The sequence below is a fragment of the Mustela lutreola genome, chromosome 10 (assembly GCF_030435805.1).
Source record: "Mustela lutreola isolate mMusLut2 chromosome 10, mMusLut2.pri, whole genome shotgun sequence".
NCBI classification, from domain to species: domain Eukaryota; kingdom Metazoa; phylum Chordata; class Mammalia; order Carnivora; family Mustelidae; genus Mustela; species Mustela lutreola.
In genome coordinates, this window is record NC_081299.1 from 103,571,278 (window position 1) to 103,595,747 (window position 24,470).

Consider the following 24,470-nt stretch of genomic DNA (forward strand, 5'->3'; position numbering starts at 1 on the left):
GCCTCCCTCCCTCCGTCCCTCATCTGTTCCCAGGGAAGCCGGCTGCTCCTTGTGGGCTGTATTCTGGAGAGGCCCATGTGGCAAAGAATGAATATTTCCTACTTACGGTCATGGAGGACCCTGGCCGCTCACAGCCACCAGAATGAGCTCCAAAGCAGGTTTTTCTGCCCAGGAAGCGTGGAGATGACCCAAGACCCAGATGACATCTTGACAGCAGCCTTGGGAGAGATCCTGGGCCCCAGGTACCTGGCTACTTGCACCTGGATGGATGGCTGGCCCACAGACACCGTATCAGGTTATCGATGTTGTTTTAGGTCCTTTGGTGTGGGGAAAACATTCAGGAAAGACAGAAATGGGAAGCCAGCTGTTCGGCTTCGGACCCACCCCCCTCTCCTGGGGTCGGAAATCAAGCGGAGCTAGAAAGTACTGAGAGATTCGAGGAAACAATGTAAGACAGAGGACCTCGATTCTGTTCGCCATGTATCTCTCCGAGAGGACGTCCCCTCACTTGGTCCTCCCGTGCCAATATGTGGCAAATGTAGGAGGAGACAACTGGCCGGGTGGCACAAGTCGGCGGAGAGCACGCGACCCAGCCCCGTAGAGCCTCCTAGAAGGCAGAGAAGGAGCCCAGAAGTTCCTTGGTGCCCCTAGAGAAGGCACAGCCATTAGATGAGTTGAAAGCCTGGGGCCTGGTCTTTGGACTTGTGGGCTAGAGGGGAGATGGCCTGTGGAAGGGACGCTGCCTGGAACCCCTCTTGGACCAGATGCCTCCTGTCTGCTTTGGGAGACTGAGGATTCAGAAGAGGATGAAGTAGTGTCGAAGAGATGGTGTTCTAATGCTTGGCAGGTTTGAACATCTTGAAATCGTTGACATTCCTTTTCTCCTTGTCCCCAGGACCACCATGAGTGGGAAGGGGCCCTCAAAGAAGCAAGATGAGACCATCTCTTACAAGCCTGTCCAGTGTCCATATCCAACCACTCCAGTGCCTTCTACCCCCTTGGCAGCCCCACTGCTTCCATCAGGACACAGATACATTCATGTACAGCTTTTTGAGCCAACGTAAGTTTTGATTTCTCTCCGACCAATGCCAAGAGTGCAATGACTGGGTCCTATGGTGGCTGCCAGTCTGGTTTTCAGAGCAACTGTGTGCAAGGAAGGGTTGAGTCCCTGTATTGGGCACCCGAAATTGATAGGACGCTGCATGTTAACTGGAATTGAAATCAAGGCTTTGACAAAGCAAAGGAACTGTTAACTGTTTTCAAGAGTTAGCTCTAACCTCTTCCATTGTCACGAGCGATGCACGAGTGATCCAGTCATTGCACATCCTGCCTTGCATCTGGTAGTGGGGTCTCTCTCTCCCTCTCCGGTGCGTTTGGGTTGAATCATTGTGATAGGTGTGCAGGGAGAGCTCAGTGGACTTTACATCTGAATTGCACCAATGGCAGCTTTTTATGTGATTTCCATCTGTATACTCTGGTGAAGTTTTGAGGTCCTTCGCCCATTTTTTTTTTTTCCTTTTGCTGACTGGATTGCTTGCTTATTTGGGGGGTGAACCTTTGAATTTCTACACTTCAGACGGGAGTCCTTCATCACGTATGTGTTTTACACATATTTTCTTCCAGTTTGTAGCTTTTCTTTTGGTTCTCCTTAACAAGGTGTTGCAGACAGTACAGACTTCCAATTCTGATTGTTGGATCATGTCCAATTAATCAACTTTTCCGTGATGGACAATGGTTTGATGTCCAGTTGGAGGATTCTTTACCTAGCTTTACATGCTGGAATTTTCCCCCCCATTTTTTCCTTCTGAGACTTATTATTTTACATGTAAGGTGTTGATTCATTTTGAGTAAATATTTAAGTTTTTTTTTTTTTTTTTCTTTTTGAGAGCGTGATCTTGTGCATGAGCAGGGAGTAGGGTGGAGGAAGAAGGGAAATGAGCATCCTCAAGCAGACTGCTCAGGGCGCTTGGAGGCTGACTCTGTCCCGGGAAGCGGAGAGCATGACAAGAGCCAAAATGAAGAGCTGGCTGCCTCACCGGCTGAGTCACCCAGGCGCCCTGAGTTACGTTTGGTCTAGGGTTTGAGACTTAGATTGTGGTCTTCGTCCTCCTCATCCTCCACGTCCTCCTGCCTCTCCCCCTCCCTCTTCTTCTGCTCCTTCTTCTTCTTTGCCTATGGAAGTCCACTGGCTCTAGCACCATTGATTCAAAACGCTGTCACTCCTTCATTGAACGGCTTTTTACCTTTGTCAAAACCCCATTGGACATATTGGCAGGAGGTCTCATTCTGGGTGCTTGATCCAATTTCAATAACCTATCTTTCTTCTGTTCCAGTTGTCTATCCCTTCACCAACACCACACCCTGTTGCATACTGTAGCTCTAGATGTTGAAATGGGGTAGAGGGATTCTTTCAGTTTTATTCTTTAGTTTCATCTTCGCTCCTTTTTCTAGGTTCTAAAACTGAGAGCTTATTGTTTTGAGACTCGTTTTGTTTTTAGACAGGGAAAGAGGAGAGAGAGAGAGAGAGAGAGAGAGAGAGAGAGAGAGATTATTAAGCAGCCTCCATGCACAGCACTGGTACAAAGCAGGTTCAGTCTCACAGCCCCGTGGCCGATCATGACCCGAGTCAAACTCAATAGTGGGACTAAGTGACTGAGCCACCCAGATGCTCCTCCTGCTTTCTTATGTATGCCCTGAGGGTTATACATTTTGCTCTCCATTGATTCAACTGTGTCCCACAAATTTTACTATGCTGTGTTTTCATTTTCCTTCAGTTCCATGCGTTGAGATTTTATCTTTTCCCTTTGATAATCCTGAATGTTCCTTTTTAAGTGTTTGGGTATTTGTTATCTTTCTGCCTTTGATGGCTAGTATGGTTTTTATTTTTATTTTTTTAAATTTTTCACCTTTTAATTCCAAGGGCTGTATTTGTTTCGGGTCTACAATATAGTGATTCACCTCCCCTACCCTAAGTACCTTGGGCGCTTGTTGCCAGGCCCTGATTGGCATTGGAGACTCAGGTGCACCTCCCCCACCCCTAGTCCCTTCAGCTCCTGTTGCCAGGCCCTGGTTTGTGTTGGAGATGGAACCCTCCTAGGGGTTCCAAGCAGTTACTAGCGGTCCAGAGGACACTGGTGATCGCAGACAAAGCCACAAGGCTCTTCGGAGCCAGCTGTTGGCCATCCAAATGTCTCCCCACACAGTTCTGGAGCCGCTGTGGGCTGTCCTGGAGCAGCTGTGGGCTGCTGGGTTGGTGACAGACGAACGTTTGCCACATGTGCCACGAGTCTCTGGATTTGGCTGGGAGATGCTGGTGGGCACTGCAGCGGTGATGTTCCTAGTAAGGAGTGGACTCAGCTTCCAAAGAAGAAAGGGGCCTTGGGCCCAGAAGGCAGTCTCTCGAAAAGGCATGGAGAACACCGAAGCGGACGCACAAGCCTGTGGAGCCGTGGCATCCTCTGAGCAGACGGCCCGTCCTCTCCCATTACAGATTCTTGCTCTGGCTGCCCTGAATGAAGGTGCCGCATATTTTTCCGTGGACAACGCTACGCAGTTGCTGAAGGGGGTTCGGGAAAGGCTGTGGAAGAGCCCTGAGCAGCTGACTAATGAAAGTCCCATCTGTGGAGCAGCCCAGGGAGATGGAGAACGCCCTGTGAGGAAAATACCAGAAGGCACCAAGGACAGCCCTGATCTGCAGGGAAGTGCAGACCCGCTGGTTCCGGACATTGGCAGCTGTGGACAGACAGCGCAGGAAGAGGCAGGGGAGGCAGGCAGGCCAGAACTTGGTGAGGGAGGAGTGCGGCGGCAGGCCAGGGCTGAGGGCCAGAGCCAAGGCCACACCCTCAGCCAGATCCTCCTGAAGATGATGCATCTGCTAGAGCCTCTTAGACATCATCTGGAAGGTCGGGGCTCAAGCAGGCAGGTGCGGCCTGGCTCCTCCTCCACGGACCATGGGCCCTCAGGCGGGAGCCCCGGGAGCAAAGGAAAGCCTTCCCGGGCACTGAAGAAGGCACGTCCACGGAACGAAGAGCTCACAGGGAACAAAGCAATCCACCATGCTGAGCAAGGATCTTTTCACCTTCGAAACACCCTCCTGGAGAGTGAGATTCACAAGTTGTGCCTGAAGCTCGAGGCAGAGCCTAAGCTGTGCGAGGAGCACATCAAACACGTGGAGAGGAAGATGAGGGAGGAGAAGGCACGCTGCCTGCAACTGAAGAACGACCTTGCCAAGGTGCGCAGGAGGACGGATGCTGCCCTGTGGAACTTAGGCCTCTACAGGAACATGGCCCAGGACCTGCATGGGGAATGGCAGAAGATCTCCTCCTTGCATGACCGGGAGCGCCTCCTGGTGGAGAACACATGTGAGGAGAGCCAGAAGGCTGTCCTGTGGGCACAGAGGGAGTTCCGAAGGCTCCAGGCAGAAAACCATTGCCTCAGGCAGAAGCTGGCCCACTCTGGGCCCAAGGTCCAGCCTGTCTCCGGGAGACCTCCTGCTCCTGCTCCTGCTCCTGCTCCTGCTCCTGCTCCTGCTCCTGCTCCTGCTCCTGCTGTTCCGGGCACAGCCTCCAAATACCCTCAAGGGCCCAAGGCTCCCCTGAAACCCCAGAAGCCCAAGAAAGGAGCAAGGGTGCACTGGCCAGACTCCAAGTTCTCGGGTCCCCTGCTGGTCTGATTCCCCTTCCCAGCAGCCACCAACACTCACAGCCAGAGCACAAAAGCTCCTGTGCTTACCCCTGAAGCCATACCCATTGCTCCTTTTCTATGAGACCCAGCCCATTATTTATCTGATGCTACACATTCCCTATAGCCATAGGAGTGTGAGAGAATATTTTTCAACGTGAAGCATCAAATAAAAAAGAAAGAAATAAACATCTCAAATTGCTGATCCTACTGCGCCTCAGAATTGGTTTTATTAAGGGATTCTATGCCAAGCAATGAAGGGTTTGAAGAGCATTTGGTGGGTCCCTTAATTGTCCCGATAACCCAGTGTGCCCTAAATTACTGAGGTTCAGAGAGGGGAAACAACTTGCCCCAAGATCACACAGCTAGCGAATGTCAGTGCTCCCATTGTAACCAGGGCTGTCTAATTATCAACGGCTGCACATAACTTCTCCTGGTACTACTCCTACTACTACTACTACTACTAGTAGTCCTTCTTCTTCTTCCTTTTTGAGAGATAGAGAGGGAAAAGGGACACACACATGCATGCAGGGGAGGGGCAGAGAGAGAGAGAGAGAGAGAGAGAGAGAGATTCCTAGACAGGCTTCCACTTCGAGGGCAGAACGGGACGTTGGGCAGGATTTCCCAGATCATGTGATCACGACCTGAACCGAAATCAAGAGTCAGACGCTGGACTGACAGAGCCACACAGGCACCCTTGTGTGAGGTACTTGTAGGCAAGCTGCCGTAAGGATCCCAGAAAGGCTGGATCAAATGTTCTCCTAGTTCACGTCCTAGTAGGGATGCCAAGATTCTAGCGGTGGCTAGCTGAGGTCAAGTCCCACCAAAGTATGGAGGGCAGCCTTGAAGGGTCTCCAACGATTCCCATCTTTGGTACACATCGTTTTGTGTCACCGACTCTGCCTCTTGATTAGAGTCAGGAACTGCTGACTCTCTTGTAAAGGACAGAATATGGCAAAAGTGATAGGATGTCACTTCTGGGGTTAGTTTACAAAGAACCTGGTCTCCCCTTGGGCTTGCCCGCCCGCCCGGCCTCCCTCCCTCCGTCCCTCATCTGTTCCCAGGGAAGCCGGCTGCTCCTTGTGGGCTGTATTCTGGAGAGGCCCATGTGGCAAAGAATGAATATTTCCTACTTACGGTCATGGAGGACCCTGGCCGCTCACAGCCACCAGAATGAGCTCCAAAGCAGGTTTTTCTGCCCAGGAAGCGTGGAGATGACCCAAGACCCAGATGACATCTTGACAGCAGCCTTGGGAGAGATCCTGGGCCCCAGGTACCTGGCTACTTGCACCTGGATGGATGGCTGGCCCACAGACACCGTATCAGGTTATCGATGTTGTTTTAGGTCCTTTGGTGTGGGGAAAACATTCAGGAAAGACAGAAATGGGAAGCCAGCTGTTCGGCTTCGGACCCACCCCCCTCTCCTGGGGTCGGAAATCAAGCGGAGCTAGAAAGTACTGAGAGATTCGAGGAAACAATGTAAGACAGAGGACCTCGATTCTGTTCGCCATGTATCTCTCCGAGAGGACGTCCCCTCACTTGGTCCTCCCGTGCCAATATGTGGCAAATGTAGGAGGAGACAACTGGCCGGGTGGCACAAGTCGGCGGAGAGCACGCGACCCAGCCCCGTAGAGCCTCCTAGAAGGCAGAGAAGGAGCCCAGAAGTTCCTTGGTGCCCCTAGAGAAGGCACAGCCATTAGATGAGTTGAAAGCCTGGGGCCTGGTCTTTGGACTTGTGGGCTAGAGGGGAGATGGCCTGTGGAAGGGACGCTGCCTGGAACCCCTCTTGGACCAGATGCCTCCTGTCTGCTTTGGGAGACTGAGGATTCAGAAGAGGATGAAGTAGTGTCGAAGAGATGGTGTTCTAATGCTTGGCAGGTTTGAACATCTTGAAATCGTTGACATTCCTTTTCTCCTTGTCCCCAGGACCACCATGAGTGGGAAGGGGCCCTCAAAGAAGCAAGATGAGACCATCTCTTACAAGCCTGTCCAGTGTCCATATCCAACCACTCCAGTGCCTTCTACCCCCTTGGCAGCCCCACTGCTTCCATCAGGACACAGATACATTCATGTACAGCTTTTTGAGCCAACGTAAGTTTTGATTTCTCTCCGACCAATGCCAAGAGTGCAATGACTGGGTCCTATGGTGGCTGCCAGTCTGGTTTTCAGAGCAACTGTGTGCAAGGAAGGGTTGAGTCCCTGTATTGGGCACCCGAAATTGATAGGACGCTGCATGTTAACTGGAATTGAAATCAAGGCTTTGACAAAGCAAAGGAACTGTTAACTGTTTTCAAGAGTTAGCTCTAACCTCTTCCATTGTCACGAGCGATGCACGAGTGATCCAGTCATTGCACATCCTGCCTTGCATCTGGTAGTGGGGTCTCTCTCTCCCTCTCCGGTGCGTTTGGGTTGAATCATTGTGATAGGTGTGCAGGGAGAGCTCAGTGGACTTTACATCTGAATTGCACCAATGGCAGCTTTTTATGTGATTTCCATCTGTATACTCTGGTGAAGTTTTGAGGTCCTTCGCCCATTTTTTTTTTTTCCTTTTGCTGACTGGATTGCTTGCTTATTTGGGGGGTGAACCTTTGAATTTCTACACTTCAGACGGGAGTCCTTCATCACGTATGTGTTTTACACATATTTTCTTCCAGTTTGTAGCTTTTCTTTTGGTTCTCCTTAACAAGGTGTTGCAGACAGTACAGACTTCCAATTCTGATTGTTGGATCATGTCCAATTAATCAACTTTTCCGTGATGGACAATGGTTTGATGTCCAGTTGGAGGATTCTTTACCTAGCTTTACATGCTGGAATTTTCCCCCCCATTTTTTCCTTCTGAGACTTATTATTTTACATGTAAGGTGTTGATTCATTTTGAGTAAATATTTAAGTTTTTTTTTTTTTTTTTCTTTTTGAGAGCGTGATCTTGTGCATGAGCAGGGAGTAGGGTGGAGGAAGAAGGGAAATGAGCATCCTCAAGCAGACTGCTCAGGGCGCTTGGAGGCTGACTCTGTCCCGGGAAGCGGAGAGCATGACAAGAGCCAAAATGAAGAGCTGGCTGCCTCACCGGCTGAGTCACCCAGGCGCCCTGAGTTACGTTTGGTCTAGGGTTTGAGACTTAGATTGTGGTCTTCGTCCTCCTCATCCTCCACGTCCTCCTGCCTCTCCCCCTCCCTCTTCTTCTGCTCCTTCTTCTTCTTTGCCTATGGAAGTCCACTGGCTCTAGCACCATTGATTCAAAACGCTGTCACTCCTTCATTGAACGGCTTTTTACCTTTGTCAAAACCCCATTGGACATATTGGCAGGAGGTCTCATTCTGGGTGCTTGATCCAATTTCAATAACCTATCTTTCTTCTGTTCCAGTTGTCTATCCCTTCACCAACACCACACCCTGTTGCATACTGTAGCTCTAGATGTTGAAATGGGGTAGAGGGATTCTTTCAGTTTTATTCTTTAGTTTCATCTTCGCTCCTTTTTCTAGGTTCTAAAACTGAGAGCTTATTGTTTTGAGACTCGTTTTGTTTTTAGACAGGGAAAGAGGAGAGAGAGAGAGAGAGAGAGAGAGAGAGAGAGAGAGATTATTAAGCAGCCTCCATGCACAGCACTGGTACAAAGCAGGTTCAGTCTCACAGCCCCGTGGCCGATCATGACCCGAGTCAAACTCAATAGTGGGACTAAGTGACTGAGCCACCCAGATGCTCCTCCTGCTTTCTTATGTATGCCCTGAGGGTTATACATTTTGCTCTCCATTGATTCAACTGTGTCCCACAAATTTTACTATGCTGTGTTTTCATTTTCCTTCAGTTCCATGCGTTGAGATTTTATCTTTTCCCTTTGATAATCCTGAATGTTCCTTTTTAAGTGTTTGGGTATTTGTTATCTTTCTGCCTTTGATGGCTAGTATGGTTTTTATTTTTATTTTTTTAAATTTTTCACCTTTTAATTCCAAGGGCTGTATTTGTTTCGGGTCTACAATATAGTGATTCACCTCCCCTACCCTAAGTACCTTGGGCGCTTGTTGCCAGGCCCTGATTGGCATTGGAGACTCAGGTGCACCTCCCCCACCCCTAGTCCCTTCAGCTCCTGTTGCCAGGCCCTGGTTTGTGTTGGAGATGGAACCCTCCTAGGGGTTCCAAGCAGTTACTAGCGGTCCAGAGGACACTGGTGATCGCAGACAAAGCCACAAGGCTCTTCGGAGCCAGCTGTTGGCCATCCAAATGTCTCCCCACACAGTTCTGGAGCCGCTGTGGGCTGTCCTGGAGCAGCTGTGGGCTGCTGGGTTGGTGACAGACGAACGTTTGCCACATGTGCCACGAGTCTCTGGATTTGGCTGGGAGATGCTGGTGGGCACTGCAGCGGTGATGTTCCTAGTAAGGAGTGGACTCAGCTTCCAAAGAAGAAAGGGGCCTTGGGCCCAGAAGGCAGTCTCTCGAAAAGGCATGGAGAACACCGAAGCGGACGCACAAGCCTGTGGAGCCGTGGCATCCTCTGAGCAGACGGCCCGTCCTCTCCCATTACAGATTCTTGCTCTGGCTGCCCTGAATGAAGGTGCCGCATATTTTTCCGTGGACAACGCTACGCAGTTGCTGAAGGGGGTTCGGGAAAGGCTGTGGAAGAGCCCTGAGCAGCTGACTAATGAAAGTCCCATCTGTGGAGCAGCCCAGGGAGATGGAGAACGCCCTGTGAGGAAAATACCAGAAGGCACCAAGGACAGCCCTGATCTGCAGGGAAGTGCAGACCCGCTGGTTCCGGACATTGGCAGCTGTGGACAGACAGCGCAGGAAGAGGCAGGGGAGGCAGGCAGGCCAGAACTTGGTGAGGGAGGAGTGCGGCGGCAGGCCAGGGCTGAGGGCCAGAGCCAAGGCCACACCCTCAGCCAGATCCTCCTGAAGATGATGCATCTGCTAGAGCCTCTTAGACATCATCTGGAAGGTCGGGGCTCAAGCAGGCAGGTGCGGCCTGGCTCCTCCTCCACGGACCATGGGCCCTCAGGCGGGAGCCCCGGGAGCAAAGGAAAGCCTTCCCGGGCACTGAAGAAGGCACGTCCACGGAACGAAGAGCTCACAGGGAACAAAGCAATCCACCATGCTGAGCAAGGATCTTTTCACCTTCGAAACACCCTCCTGGAGAGTGAGATTCACAAGTTGTGCCTGAAGCTCGAGGCAGAGCCTAAGCTGTGCGAGGAGCACATCAAACACGTGGAGAGGAAGATGAGGGAGGAGAAGGCACGCTGCCTGCAACTGAAGAACGACCTTGCCAAGGTGCGCAGGAGGACGGATGCTGCCCTGTGGAACTTAGGCCTCTACAGGAACATGGCCCAGGACCTGCATGGGGAATGGCAGAAGATCTCCTCCTTGCATGACCGGGAGCGCCTCCTGGTGGAGAACACATGTGAGGAGAGCCAGAAGGCTGTCCTGTGGGCACAGAGGGAGTTCCGAAGGCTCCAGGCAGAAAACCATTGCCTCAGGCAGAAGCTGGCCCACTCTGGGCCCAAGGTCCAGCCTGTCTCCGGGAGACCTCCTGCTCCTGCTCCTGCTCCTGCTCCTGCTCCTGCTCCTGCTCCTGCTCCTGCTCCTGCTGTTCCGGGCACAGCCTCCAAATACCCTCAAGGGCCCAAGGCTCCCCTGAAACCCCAGAAGCCCAAGAAAGGAGCAAGGGTGCACTGGCCAGACTCCAAGTTCTCGGGTCCCCTGCTGGTCTGATTCCCCTTCCCAGCAGCCACCAACACTCACAGCCAGAGCACAAAAGCTCCTGTGCTTACCCCTGAAGCCATACCCATTGCTCCTTTTCTATGAGACCCAGCCCATTATTTATCTGATGCTACACATTCCCTATAGCCATAGGAGTGTGAGAGAATATTTTTCAACGTGAAGCATCAAATAAAAAAGAAAGAAATAAACATCTCAAATTGCTGATCCTACTGCGCCTCAGAATTGGTTTTATTAAGGGATTCTATGCCAAGCAATGAAGGGTTTGAAGAGCATTTGGTGGGTCCCTTAATTGTCCCGATAACCCAGTGTGCCCTAAATTACTGAGGTTCAGAGAGGGGAAACAACTTGCCCCAAGATCACACAGCTAGCGAATGTCAGTGCTCCCATTGTAACCAGGGCTGTCTAATTATCAACGGCTGCACATAACTTCTCCTGGTACTACTCCTACTACTACTACTACTACTAGTAGTCCTTCTTCTTCTTCCTTTTTGAGAGATAGAGAGGGAAAAGGGACACACACATGCATGCAGGGGAGGGGCAGAGAGAGAGAGAGAGAGAGAGAGAGAGAGATTCCTAGACAGGCTTCCACTTCGAGGGCAGAACGGGACGTTGGGCAGGATTTCCCAGATCATGTGATCACGACCTGAACCGAAATCAAGAGTCAGACGCTGGACTGACAGAGCCACACAGGCACCCTTGTGTGAGGTACTTGTAGGCAAGCTGCCGTAAGGATCCCAGAAAGGCTGGATCAAATGTTCTCCTAGTTCACGTCCTAGTAGGGATGCCAAGATTCTAGCGGTGGCTAGCTGAGGTCAAGTCCCACCAAAGTATGGAGGGCAGCCTTGAAGGGTCTCCAACGATTCCCATCTTTGGTACACATCGTTTTGTGTCACCGACTCTGCCTCTTGATTAGAGTCAGGAACTGCTGACTCTCTTGTAAAGGACAGAATATGGCAAAAGTGATAGGATGTCACTTCTGGGGTTAGTTTACAAAGAACCTGGTCTCCCCTTGGGCTTGCCCGCCCGCCCGGCCTCCCTCCCTCCGTCCCTCATCTGTTCCCAGGGAAGCCGGCTGCTCCTTGTGGGCTGTATTCTGGAGAGGCCCATGTGGCAAAGAATGAATATTTCCTACTTACGGTCATGGAGGACCCTGGCCGCTCACAGCCACCAGAATGAGCTCCAAAGCAGGTTTTTCTGCCCAGGAAGCGTGGAGATGACCCAAGACCCAGATGACATCTTGACAGCAGCCTTGGGAGAGATCCTGGGCCCCAGGTACCTGGCTACTTGCACCTGGATGGATGGCTGGCCCACAGACACCGTATCAGGTTATCGATGTTGTTTTAGGTCCTTTGGTGTGGGGAAAACATTCAGGAAAGACAGAAATGGGAAGCCAGCTGTTCGGCTTCGGACCCACCCCCCTCTCCTGGGGTCGGAAATCAAGCGGAGCTAGAAAGTACTGAGAGATTCGAGGAAACAATGTAAGACAGAGGACCTCGATTCTGTTCGCCATGTATCTCTCCGAGAGGACGTCCCCTCACTTGGTCCTCCCGTGCCAATATGTGGCAAATGTAGGAGGAGACAACTGGCCGGGTGGCACAAGTCGGCGGAGAGCACGCGACCCAGCCCCGTAGAGCCTCCTAGAAGGCAGAGAAGGAGCCCAGAAGTTCCTTGGTGCCCCTAGAGAAGGCACAGCCATTAGATGAGTTGAAAGCCTGGGGCCTGGTCTTTGGACTTGTGGGCTAGAGGGGAGATGGCCTGTGGAAGGGACGCTGCCTGGAACCCCTCTTGGACCAGATGCCTCCTGTCTGCTTTGGGAGACTGAGGATTCAGAAGAGGATGAAGTAGTGTCGAAGAGATGGTGTTCTAATGCTTGGCAGGTTTGAACATCTTGAAATCGTTGACATTCCTTTTCTCCTTGTCCCCAGGACCACCATGAGTGGGAAGGGGCCCTCAAAGAAGCAAGATGAGACCATCTCTTACAAGCCTGTCCAGTGTCCATATCCAACCACTCCAGTGCCTTCTACCCCCTTGGCAGCCCCACTGCTTCCATCAGGACACAGATACATTCATGTACAGCTTTTTGAGCCAACGTAAGTTTTGATTTCTCTCCGACCAATGCCAAGAGTGCAATGACTGGGTCCTATGGTGGCTGCCAGTCTGGTTTTCAGAGCAACTGTGTGCAAGGAAGGGTTGAGTCCCTGTATTGGGCACCCGAAATTGATAGGACGCTGCATGTTAACTGGAATTGAAATCAAGGCTTTGACAAAGCAAAGGAACTGTTAACTGTTTTCAAGAGTTAGCTCTAACCTCTTCCATTGTCACGAGCGATGCACGAGTGATCCAGTCATTGCACATCCTGCCTTGCATCTGGTAGTGGGGTCTCTCTCTCCCTCTCCGGTGCGTTTGGGTTGAATCATTGTGATAGGTGTGCAGGGAGAGCTCAGTGGACTTTACATCTGAATTGCACCAATGGCAGCTTTTTATGTGATTTCCATCTGTATACTCTGGTGAAGTTTTGAGGTCCTTCGCCCATTTTTTTTTTTTCCTTTTGCTGACTGGATTGCTTGCTTATTTGGGGGGTGAACCTTTGAATTTCTACACTTCAGACGGGAGTCCTTCATCACGTATGTGTTTTACACATATTTTCTTCCAGTTTGTAGCTTTTCTTTTGGTTCTCCTTAACAAGGTGTTGCAGACAGTACAGACTTCCAATTCTGATTGTTGGATCATGTCCAATTAATCAACTTTTCCGTGATGGACAATGGTTTGATGTCCAGTTGGAGGATTCTTTACCTAGCTTTACATGCTGGAATTTTCCCCCCCATTTTTTCCTTCTGAGACTTATTATTTTACATGTAAGGTGTTGATTCATTTTGAGTAAATATTTAAGTTTTTTTTTTTTTTTTTCTTTTTGAGAGCGTGATCTTGTGCATGAGCAGGGAGTAGGGTGGAGGAAGAAGGGAAATGAGCATCCTCAAGCAGACTGCTCAGGGCGCTTGGAGGCTGACTCTGTCCCGGGAAGCGGAGAGCATGACAAGAGCCAAAATGAAGAGCTGGCTGCCTCACCGGCTGAGTCACCCAGGCGCCCTGAGTTACGTTTGGTCTAGGGTTTGAGACTTAGATTGTGGTCTTCGTCCTCCTCATCCTCCACGTCCTCCTGCCTCTCCCCCTCCCTCTTCTTCTGCTCCTTCTTCTTCTTTGCCTATGGAAGTCCACTGGCTCTAGCACCATTGATTCAAAACGCTGTCACTCCTTCATTGAACGGCTTTTTACCTTTGTCAAAACCCCATTGGACATATTGGCAGGAGGTCTCATTCTGGGTGCTTGATCCAATTTCAATAACCTATCTTTCTTCTGTTCCAGTTGTCTATCCCTTCACCAACACCACACCCTGTTGCATACTGTAGCTCTAGATGTTGAAATGGGGTAGAGGGATTCTTTCAGTTTTATTCTTTAGTTTCATCTTCGCTCCTTTTTCTAGGTTCTAAAACTGAGAGCTTATTGTTTTGAGACTCGTTTTGTTTTTAGACAGGGAAAGAGGAGAGAGAGAGAGAGAGAGAGAGAGAGAGAGAGAGAGATTATTAAGCAGCCTCCATGCACAGCACTGGTACAAAGCAGGTTCAGTCTCACAGCCCCGTGGCCGATCATGACCCGAGTCAAACTCAATAGTGGGACTAAGTGACTGAGCCACCCAGATGCTCCTCCTGCTTTCTTATGTATGCCCTGAGGGTTATACATTTTGCTCTCCATTGATTCAACTGTGTCCCACAAATTTTACTATGCTGTGTTTTCATTTTCCTTCAGTTCCATGCGTTGAGATTTTATCTTTTCCCTTTGATAATCCTGAATGTTCCTTTTTAAGTGTTTGGGTATTTGTTATCTTTCTGCCTTTGATGGCTAGTATGGTTTTTATTTTTATTTTTTTAAATTTTTCACCTTTTAATTCCAAGGGCTGTATTTGTTTCGGGTCTACAATATAGTGATTCACCTCCCCTACCCTAAGTACCTTGGGCGCTTGTTGCCAGGCCCTGATTGGCATTGGAGACTCAGGTGCACCTCCCCCACCCCTAGTCCCTTCAGCTCCTGTTGCCAGGCCCTGGTTTGTGTTGGAGATGGAACCCTCCTAGGGGTTCCAAGCAGTTACTAGCGGTCCAGAGGACACTGGTGATCGCAGACAAAGCCACAAGGCTCTTCGGAGCCAGCTGTTGGCCATCCAAATGTCTCCCCACACAGTTCTGGAGCCGCTGTGGGCTGTCCTGGAGCAGCTGTGGGCTGCTGGGTTGGTGACAGACGAACGTTTGCCACATGTGCCACGAGTCTCTGGATTTGGCTGGGAGATGCTGGTGGGCACTGCAGCGGTGATGTTCCTAGTAAGGAGTGGACTCAGCTTCCAAAGAAGAAAGGGGCCTTGTGCCCAGAAGGCAGTCTCTCGAAAAGGCATGGAGAACACCGAAGCGGACGCACAAGCCTGTGGAGCCGTGGCATCCTCTGAGCAGACGGCCCGTCCTCTCCCATTACAGATTCTTGCTCTGGCTGCCCTGAATGAAGGTGCCGCATATTTTTCCGTGGACAACGCTACGCAGTTGCTGAAGGGGGTTCGGGAAAGGCTGTGGAAGAGCCCTGAGCAGCTGACTAATGAAAGTCCCATCTGTGGAGCAGCCCAGGGAGATGGAGAACGCCCTGTGAGGAAAATACCAGAAGGCACCAAGGACAGCCCTGATCTGCAGGGAAGTGCAGACCCGCTGGTTCCGGACATTGGCAGCTGTGGACAGACAGCGCAGGAAGAGGCAGGGGAGGCAGGCAGGCCAGAACTTGGTGAGGGAGGAGTGCGGCGGCAGGCCAGGGCTGAGGGCCAGAGCCAAGGCCACACCCTCAGCCAGATCCTCCTGAAGATGATGCATCTGCTAGAGCCTCTTAGACATCATCTGGAAGGTCGGGGCTCAAGCAGGCAGGTGCGGCCTGGCTCCTCCTCCACGGACCATGGGCCCTCAGGCGGGAGCCCCGGGAGCAAAGGAAAGCCTTCCCGGGCACTGAAGAAGGCACGTCCACGGAACGAAGAGCTCACAGGGAACAAAGCAATCCACCATGCTGAGCAAGGATCTTTTCACCTTCGAAACACCCTCCTGGAGAGTGAGATTCACAAGTTGTGCCTGAAGCTCGAGGCAGAGCCTAAGCTGTGCGAGGAGCACATCAAACACGTGGAGAGGAAGATGAGGGAGGAGAAGGCACGCTGCCTGCAACTGAAGAACGACCTTGCCAAGGTGCGCAGGAGGACGGATGCTGCCCTGTGGAACTTAGGCCTCTACAGGAACATGGCCCAGGACCTGCATGGGGAATGGCAGAAGATCTCCTCCTTGCATGACCGGGAGCGCCTCCTGGTGGAGAACACATGTGAGGAGAGCCAGAAGGCTGTCCTGTGGGCACAGAGGGAGTTCCGAAGGCTCCAGGCAGAAAACCATTGCCTCAGGCAGAAGCTGGCCCACTCTGGGCCCAAGGTCCAGCCTGTCTCCGGGAGACCTCCTGCTCCTGCTCCTGCTCCTGCTCCTGCTCCTGCTCCTGCTCCTGCTCCTGCTCCTGCTGTTCCGGGCACAGCCTCCAAATACCCTCAAGGGCCCAAGGCTCCCCTGAAACCCCAGAAGCCCAAGAAAGGAGCAAGGGTGCACTGGCCAGACTCCAAGTTCTCGGGTCCCCTGCTGGTCTGATTCCCCTTCCCAGCAGCCACCAACACTCACAGCCAGAGCACAAAAGCTCCTGTGCTTACCCCTGAAGCCATACCCATTGCTCCTTTTCTATGAGACCCAGCCCATTATTTATCTGATGCTACACATTCCCTATAGCCATAGGAGTGTGAGAGAATATTTTTCAACGTGAAGCATCAAATAAAAAAGAAAGAAATAAACATCTCAAATTGCTGATCCTACTGCGCCTCAGAATTGGTTTTATTAAGGGATTCTATGCCAAGCAATGAAGGGTTTGAAGAGCATTTGGTGGGTCCCTTAATTGTCCCGATAACCCAGTGTGCCCTAAATTACTGAGGTTCAGAGAGGGGAAACAACTTGCCCCAAGATCACACAGCTAGCGAATGTCAGTGCTCCCATTGTAACCAGGGCTGTCTAATTATCAACGGCTGCACATAACTTCTCCTGGTACTACTCCTACTACTACTACTACTACTAGTAGTCCTTCTTCTTCTTCCTTTTTGAGAGATAGAGAGGGAAAAGGGACACACACATGCATGCAGGGGAGGGGCAGAGAGAGAGAGAGAGAGAGAGAGAGAGAGAGAGAGATTCCTAGACAGGCTTCCACTTCGAGGGCAGAACGGGACGTTGGGCAGGATTTCCCAGATCATGTGATCACGACCTGAACCGAAATCAAGAGTCAGACGCTGGACTGACAGAGCCACACAGGCACCCTTGTGTGAGGTACTTGTAGGCAAGCTGCCGTAAGGATCCCAGAAAGGCTGGATCAAATGTTCTCCTAGTTCACGTCCTAGTAGGGATGCCAAGATTCTAGCGGTGGCTAGCTGAGGTCAAGTCCCACCAAAGTATGGAGGGCAGCCTTGAAGGGTCTCCAACGATTCCCATCTTTGGTACACATCGTTTTGTGTCACCGACTCTGCCTCTTGATTAGAGTCAGGAACTGCTGACTCTCTTGTAAAGGACAGAATATGGCAAAAGTGATAGGATGTCACTTCTGGGGTTAGTTTACAAAGAACCTGGTCTCCCCTTGGGCTTGCCCGCCCGCCCGGCCTCCCTCCCTCCGTCCCTCATCTGTTCCCAGGGAAGCCGGCTGCTCCTTGTGGGCTGTATTCTGGAGAGGCCCATGTGGCAAAGAATGAATATTTCCTACTTACGGTCATGGAGGACCCTGGCCGCTCACAGCCACCAGAATGAGCTCCAAAGCAGGTTTTTCTGCCCAGGAAGCGTGGAGATGACCCAAGACCCAGATGACATCTTGACAGCAGCCTTGGGAGAGATCCTGGGCCCCAGGTACCTGGCTACTTGCACCTGGATGGATGGCTGGCCCACAGACACCGTATCAGGTTATCGATGTTGTTTTAGGTCCTTTGGTGTGGGGAAAACATTCAGGAAAGACAGAAATGGGAAGCCAGCTGTTCGGCTTCGGACCCACCCCCCTCTCCTGGGGTCGGAAATCAAGCGGAGCTAGAAAGTACTGAGAGATTCGAGGAAACAATGTAAGACAGAGGACCTCGATTCTGTTCGCCATGTATCTCTCCGAGAGGACGTCCCCTCACTTGGTCCTCCCGTGCCAATATGTGGCAAATGTAGGAGGAGACAACTGGCCGGGTGGCACAAGTCGGCGGAGAGCACGCGACCCAGCCCCGTAGAGCCTCCTAGAAGGCAGAGAAGGAGCCCAGAAGTTCCTTGGTGCCCCTAGAGAAGGCACAGCCATTAGATGAGTTGAAAGCCTGGGGCCTGGTCTTTGGACTTGTGGGCTAGAGGGGAGATGGCCTGTGGAAGGGACGCTGCCTGGAACCCCTCTTGGACCAGATGCCTCCTGTCTGCTTTGGGAGACTGAGGATTCAGAAGAGGATGAAGTAGTGTCGAAGAGATGGTGTTCTAATGCTTGGCAGGTTTGAACATCTTGAAATCGTTGACATTCCTTTTCTCCTTGTCCCCAGGACCACCATGAGTGGGAAGGGGCCCTCAAAGAAGCAAGATGAGACCATCTCTTACAAGCCTGTCCAGTGTCCATATCCAACCACTCCAGTGCCTTCTACCCCCTTGGCAGCCCCACTGCTTCCATCAGGACACAGATACATTCATGTACAGCTTTTTGAGCCAACGTAAGTTTTGATTTCTCTCCGACCAATGCCAAGAGTGCAATGACTGGGTCCTATGGTGGCTGCCAGTCTGGTTTTCAGAGCAACTGTGTGCAAGGAAGGGTTGAGTCCCTGTATTGGGCACCCGAAATTGATAGGACGCTGCATGTTAACTGGAATTGAAATCAAGGCTTTGACAAAGCAAAGGAACTGTTAACTGTTTTCAAGAGTTAGCTCTAACCTCTTCCATTGTCACGAGCGATGCACGAGTGATCCAGTCATTGCACATCCTGCCTTGCATCTGGTAGTGGGGTCTCTCTCTCCCTCTCCGGTGCGTTTGGGTTGAATCATTGTGATAGGTGTGCAGGGAGAGCTCAGTGGACTTTACATCTGAATTGCACCAATGGCAGCTTTTTATGTGATTTCCATCTGTATACTCTGGTGAAGTTTTGAGGTCCTTCGCCCATTTTTTTTTTTTCCTTTTGCTGACTGGATTGCTTGCTTATTTGGGGGGTGAACCTTTGAATTTCTACACTTCAGACGGGAGTCCTTCATCACGTATGTGTTTTACACATATTTTCTTCCAGTTTGTAGCTTTTCTTTTGGTTCTCCTTAACAAGGTGTTGCAGACAGTACAGACTTCCAATTCTGATTGTTGGATCATGTCCAATTAATCAACTTTTCCGTGATGGACAATGGTTTGATGTCCAGTTGGAGGATTCTTTACCTAGCTTTACATGCTGGAATTTTCCCCCCCATTTTTTCCTTCTGAGACTTATTATTTTACATGTAAGGTGTTGATTCATTTTGAGTAAATATTTAAGTTTTTTTTTTTTTTTTTCTTTTTGAGAGCGTGATCTTGTGCATGAGCAGGGAGTAGGGTGGAGGAAGAAGGGAAATGAGCATCCTCAAGCAGACTGCTCAGGGCGCTTGGAGGCTGACTCTGTCCCGGGAAGCGGAGAGCATGACAAGAGCCAAAATGAAGAGCTGGCTGCCTCACCGGCTGAGTCACCCAGGCGCCCTGAGTTACGTTTGGTCTAGGGTTTGAGACTTAGATTGTGGTCTTCGTCCTCCTCATCCTCCACGTCCTCCTGCCTCTCCCCCTCCCTCTTCTTCTGCTCCTTCTTCTTCTTTGCCTATGGAAGTCCACTGGCTCTAGCACCATTGATTCAAAACGCTGTCACTCCTTCATTGAACGGCTTTTTACCTTTGTCAAAACCCCATTGGACATATTGGCAGGAGGTCTCATTCTGGGTGCTTGATCCAATTTCAATAACCTATCTTTCTTCTGTTCCAGTTGTCTATCCCTTCACCAACACCACACCCTGTTGCATACTGTAGCTCTAGATGTTGAAATGGGGTAGAGGGATTCTTTCAGTTTTATTCTTTAGTTTCATCTTCGCTCCTTTTTCTAGGTTCTAAAACTGAGAGCTTATTGTTTTGAGACTCGTTTTGTTTTTAGACAGGGAAAGAGGAGAGAGAGAGAGAGAGAGAGAGAGAGAGAGAGAGAGATTATTAAGCAGCCTCCATGCACAGCACTGGTACAAAGCAGGTTCAGTCTCACAGCCCCGTGGCCGATCATGACCCGAGTCAAACTCAATAGTGGGACTAAGTGACTGAGCCACCCAGATGCTCCTCCTGCTTTCTTATGTATGCCCTGAGGGTTATACATTTTGCTCTCCATTGATTCAACTGTGTCCCACAAATTTTACTATGCTGTGTTTTCATTTTCCTTCAGTTCCATGCGTTGAGATTTTATCTTTTCCCTTTGATAATCCTGAATGTTCCTTTTTAAGTGTTTGGGTATTTGTTATCTTTCTGCCTTTGATGGCTAGTATGGTTTTTATTTTTATTTTTTTAAATTTTTCACCTTTTAATTCCAAGGGCTGTATTTGTTTCGGGTCTACAATATAGTGATTCACCTCCCCTACCCTAAGTACCTTGGGCGCTTGTTGCCAGGCCCTGATTGGCATTGGAGACTCAGGTGCACCTCCCCCACCCCTAGTCCCTTCAGCTCCTGTTGCCAGGCCCTGGTTTGTGTTGGAGATGGAACCCTCCTAGGGGTTCCAAGCAGTTACTAGCGGTCCAGAGGACACTGGTGATCGCAGACAAAGCCACAAGGCTCTTCGGAGCCAGCTGTTGGCCATCCAAATGTCTCCCCACACAGTTCTGGAGCCGCTGTGGGCTGTCCTGGAGCAGCTGTGGGCTGCTGGGTTGGTGACAGACGAACGTTTGCCACATGTGCCACGAGTCTCTGGATTTGGCTGGGAGATGCTGGTGGGCACTGCAGCGGTGATGTTCCTAGTAAGGAGTGGACTCAGCTTCCAAAGAAGAAAGGGGCCTTGGGCCCAGAAGGCAGTCTCTCGAAAAGGCATGGAGAACACCGAAGCGGACGCACAAGCCTGTGGAGCCGTGGCATCCTCTGAGCAGACGGCCCGTCCTCTCCCATTACAGATTCTTGCTCTGGCTGCCCTGAATGAAGGTGCCGCATATTTTTCCGTGGACAACGCTACGCAGTTGCTGAAGGGGGTTCGGGAAAGGCTGTGGAAGAGCCCTGAGCAGCTGACTAATGAAAGTCCCATCTGTGGAGCAGCCCAGGGAGATGGAGAACGCCCTGTGAGGAAAATACCAGAAGGCACCAAGGACAGCCCTGATCTGCAGGGAAGTGCAGACCCGCTGGTTCCGGACATTGGCAGCTGTGGACAGACAGCGCAGGAAGAGGCAGGGGAGGCAGGCAGGCCAGAACTTGGTGAGGGAGGAGTGCGGCGGCAGGCCAGGGCTGAGGGCCAGAGCCAAGGCCACACCCTCAGCCAGATCCTCCTGAAGATGATGCATCTGCTAGAGCCTCTTAGACATCATCTGGAAGGTCGGGGCTCAAGCAGGCAGGTGCGGCCTGGCTCCTCCTCCACGGACCATGGGCCCTCAGGCGGGAGCCCCGGGAGCAAAGGAAAGCCTTCCCGGGCACTGAAGAAGGCACGTCCACGGAACGAAGAGCTCACAGGGAACAAAGCAATCCACCATGCTGAGCAAGGATCTTTTCACCTTCGAAACACCCTCCTGGAGAGTGAGATTCACAAGTTGTGCCTGAAGCTCGAGGCAGAGCCTAAGCTGTGCGAGGAGCACATCAAACACGTGGAGAGGAAGATGAGGGAGGAGAAGGCACGCTGCCTGCAACTGAAGAACGACCTTGCCAAGGTGCGCAGGAGGACGGATGCTGCCCTGTGGAACTTAGGCCTCTACAGGAACATGGCCCAGGACCTGCATGGGGAATGGCAGAAGATCTCCTCCTTGCATGACCGGGAGCGCCTCCTGGTGGAGAACACATGTGAGGAGAGCCAGAAGGCTGTCCTGTGGGCACAGAGGGAGTTCCGAAGGCTCCAGGCAGAAAACCATTGCCTCAGGCAGAAGCTGGCCCACTCTGGGCCCAAGGTCCAGCCTGTCTCCGGGAGACCTCCTGCTCCTGCTCCTGCTCCTACTCCTGCTCCTGCTCCTGCTCCTGCTCCTGCTCCTGCTGTTCCGGGCACAGCCTCCAAATACCCTCAAGGGCCCAAGGCTCCCCTGAAACCCCAGAAGCCCAAGAAAGGAGCAAGGGTGCACTGGCCAGACTCCAAGTTCTCGGGTCCCCTGCTGGTCTGATTCCCCTTCCCAGCAGCCACCAACACTCACAACCAGAGCACAAAAGCTCCTGTGCTTACCCCTGAAGCCATACCCATTGCTCCTTTTCTATGAGACCCAGCCCATTATTTATCTGATGCTACACATTCCCTATAGCCATAGGAGTGTGAGAGAATATTTTTCAACGTGAAGCATCAAATAAAAAAGAAAGAAATAAACATCTCAAATTGCTGATCCTACTGCGCCTCAGAATTGGTTTTATTAAGGGATTCTATGCCAAGCAATGAAGGGTTTGAAGAGCATTTGGTGGGTCCCTTAATTGTCCCGATAACCCAGTGTGCCCTAAATTACTGAGGTTCAGAGAGGGGAAACAACTTGCCCCAAGATCACACAGCTAGCGAATGTCAGTGCTCCCATTGTAACCAGGGCTGTCTAATTATCAACGGCTGCACATAACTTCTCCTGGTACTACTCCTACTACTACTACTACTACTAGTAGTCCTTCTTCTTCTTCCTTTTTGAGAGATAGAGAGGGAAAAGGGACACACACATGCATGCAGGGGAGGGGCAGAGAGAGAGAGAGAGAGAGAGAGAGAGAGATTCCTAGACAGGCTTCCACTTCGAGGGCAGAACGGGACGTTGGGCAGGATTTCCCAGATCATGTGATCACGACCTGAACCGAAATCAAGAGTCAGACGCTGGACTGACAGAGCCACACAGGCACCCTTGTGTGAGGTACTTGTAGGCAAGCTGCCGTAAGGATCCCAGAAAGGCTGGATCAAATGTTCTCCTAGTTCACGTCCTAGTAGGGATGCCAAGATTCTAGCGGTGGCTAGCTGAGGTCAAGTCCCACCAAAGTATGGAGGGCAGCCTTGAAGGGTCTCCAACGATTCCCATCTTTGGTACACATCGTTTTGTGTCACCGACTCTGCCTCTTGATTAGAGTCAGGAACTGCTGACTCTCTTGTAAAGGACAGAATATGGCAAAAGTGATAGGATGTCACTTCTGGGGTTAGTTTACAAAGAACCTGGTCTCCCCTTGGGCTTGCCCGCCCGCCCGGCCTCCCTCCCTCCGTCCCTCATCTGTTCCCAGGGAAGCCGGCTGCTCCTTGTGGGCTGTATTCTGGAGAGGCCCATGTGGCAAAGAATGAATATTTCCTACTTACGGTCATGGAGGACCCTGGCCGCTCACAGCCACCAGAATGAGCTCCAAAGCAGGTTTTTCTGCCCAGGAAGCGTGGAGATGACCCAAGACCCAGATGACATCTTGACAGCAGCCTTGGGAGAGATCCTGGGCCCCAGGTACCTGGCTACTTGCACCTGGATGGATGGCTGGCCCACAGACACCGTATCAGGTTATCGATGTTGTTTTAGGTCCTTTGGTGTGGGGAAAACATTCAGGAAAGACAGAAATGGGAAGCCAGCTGTTCGGCTTCGGACCCACCCCCCTCTCCTGGGGTCGGAAATCAAGCGGAGCTAGAAAGTACTGAGAGATTCGAGGAAACAATGTAAGACAGAGGACCTCGATTCTGTTCGCCATGTATCTCTCCGAGAGGACGTCCCCTCACTTGGTCCTCCCGTGCCAATATGTGGCAAATGTAGGAGGAGACAACTGGCCGGGTGGCACAAGTCGGCGGAGAGCACGCGACCCAGCCCCGTAGAGCCTCCTAGAAGGCAGAGAAGGAGCCCAGAAGTTCCTTGGTGCCCCTAGAGAAGGCACAGCCATTAGATGAGTTGAAAGCCTGGGGCCTGGTCTTTGGACTTGTGGGCTAGAGGGGAGATGGCCTGTGGAAGGGACGCTGCCTGGAACCCCTCTTGGACCAGATGCCTCCTGTCTGCTTTGGGAGACTGAGGATTCAGAAGAGGATGAAGTAGTGTCGAAGAGATGGTGTTCTAATGCTTGGCAGGTTTGAACATCTTGAAATCGTTGACATTCCTTTTCTCCTTGTCCCCAGGACCACCATGAGTGGGAAGGGGCCCTCAAAGAAGCAAGATGAGACCATCTCTTACAAGCCTGTCCAGTGTCCATATCCAACCACTCCAGTGCCTTCTACCCCCTTGGCAGCCCCACTGCTTCCATCAGGACACAGATACATTCATGTACAGCTTTTTGAGCCAACGTAAGTTTTGATTTCTCTCCGACCAATGCCAAGAGTGCAATGACTGGGTCCTATGGTGGCTGCCAGTCTGGTTTTCAGAGCAACTGTGTGCAAGGAAGGGTTGAGTCCCTGTATTGGGCACCCGAAATTGATAGGACGCTGCATGTTAACTGGAATTGAAATCAAGGCTTTGACAAAGCAAAGGAACTGTTAACTGTTTTCAAGAGTTAGCTCTAACCTCTTCCATTGTCACGAGCGATGCACGAGTGATCCAGTCATTGCACATCCTGCCTTGCATCTGGTAGTGGGGTCTCTCTCTCCCTCTCCGGTGCGTTTGGGTTGAATCATTGTGATAGGTATGCAGGGAGAGCTCAGTGGACTTTACATCTGAATTGCACCAATGGCAGCTTTTTATGTGATTTCCATCTGTATACTCTGGTGAAGTTTTGAGGTCCTTCGCCCATTTTTTTTTTTTCCTTTTGCTGACTGGATTGCTTGCTTATTTGGGGGGTGAACCTTTGAATTTCTACACTTCAGACGGGAGTCCTTCATCACGTATGTGTTTTACACATATTTTCTTC